This window comes from Belonocnema kinseyi, chromosome 1 (genome assembly GCF_010883055.1).
Source record: "Belonocnema kinseyi isolate 2016_QV_RU_SX_M_011 chromosome 1, B_treatae_v1, whole genome shotgun sequence".
NCBI classification, from domain to species: Eukaryota; Metazoa; Arthropoda; class Insecta; order Hymenoptera; family Cynipidae; genus Belonocnema; species Belonocnema kinseyi.
In genome coordinates this window covers 107420834-107422669 of record NC_046657.1, presented here as the reverse complement: position 1 = coordinate 107422669, position 1836 = coordinate 107420834, and positions in this window count along the sequence as shown.

The following is a 1836-nucleotide window of genomic DNA, read 5'->3' as shown; positions in this document are numbered from 1 at the left end:
TTATTTAAAATATTACCTAAAGAGAGGTTCCAGGTCAGGAATATCAGAGTTGTTAGCTATAAGAGTGCTTTTATTTTAACTGGGATAAATATTAGTGTTAGGCAGGTAAGGTATTGTGATAAAATATTTTTGAAAAAATTTCAGAATTGTAGAAATGACGTCACATTGAATTTTTTGCTGATTTTTTTAAAATACTACATCCCAGACATTTTTAACCTATTTTACTAAAATTTATAGGTCTTATGTAGAGGTAAGTACCCTTTTTACTGTGAAATTCTAGAAAAAAAGTCAAAATTTCAGGTAAAAAAATTTTTAAAAAAGTTTCATTCTGATTTTTCGTTTTGAGCTCGTATTTTTTCTCACTTTTTTTGTGTGCAAATTATTCCTTATGATGCTTTTAGTTTTCTAAGCCGTGTAGCTTTTTCTCGTTGCCGAGTTATATCGTGCACGTCATTCTCCCGTGCAACGGCAATGTGCATGCAGCGAACAGTTGTTTTTGTTTACTTTCTTAACAGAAAGATTAATTTTTATCAAAAAAGATTAATTTTAACAAAATACATGTATTTTCAACCAAATTTTTTAATTTCGAAAGAAATTTTCAACCAAAAAGATGAATTTTTAACCAAAAAGATTTAATTTCTCTTAAAAAGGTAAGTTTTTGACCAAAATTCGATCATTTTAATTTTCAATTGAAAAAAGTCATGTTTAATAAAAAAAATAATTATTAACTAAAAAGATTAACTTTAAACCAAGATGATATAATTTCTCTAAAAGAAAGATCTGTTTCAGACCAAAAATGAAATCGTTAACTTTTAAGTCGAAAAAATTAATTTTATATAGAAAAAACCTATTTTCCAATCTGAGAGATGAATTTTCAAACAGAAAAAAGAGAAAATATTGTTAACTCAGTTAAAAATTCATTTCTTTGATTGAAGATTCATCATTTTATTAAGAAAATATCTATTTTAGCAGAAAATTGATTTGTTGTTAAAAATTCATCTCTTTCGCTGAAAATTATTTTTTTTTATTAAAAATTAATTTTTTACGTGAAAATTTTTCTGTTCAAATATTTAAAAAAATGGATCTTTTCAAGGAAATTTAATGTTCCTGGTTGAAAAATCATCTTTTCGGTTTGGAAATAGCGCAAATTCTGTAAATGTGCCGAATTTGAAAACTATCTTCAGATTATTTTTGTTGTCAAAACGATTAGACAGAAAAATTATTTTACTCGTTATGTAATATGTGCATAATGTCATCTTTTTTTAGCATTTAGATTTCGTGGGTTTTGAAGTAATTTTAAGGGATTTTACTACTACCATGATTTTGAAGGATGTTAAAGGGACTTTAAGGAATTTTATTAAAAATATGTGTTAAAATTATACAAGGAATTACAACTTTTCTATTTCAAACATTAAAAATCCTGAATTATTTTGCATATTTTTTAAATCTCTTAAAACATTTTGAAATATAAAATTGTCTAATAATAAAATTAATTGTCATAATAAAATCATTGATTAAATAAATTGATTTGTGTTATATGATTGAAATTATGGTTAAAATTTAATTTTTAGGAATTAATCCATCTGCGGTTCAATGGAGGACGATGATTTGCGGCAGCCATTTTCGTGCTCAGGATTTCACAACTCCAGAGCGTCAGAAACTTGTTTGTCGAGCAGTGCCTATTGATTATAGGCAACTGGACAATGCTGTTGATCGTCCTTTTGATAAAGAAAATGTGGTAAGAGTTTATCATAAGGAAAATAGAGCGATTGAAAATACTGTTGCAAATGCTCAATTGCATAGATCTTTATCTCTAAATCATCAATCTGACGTGCT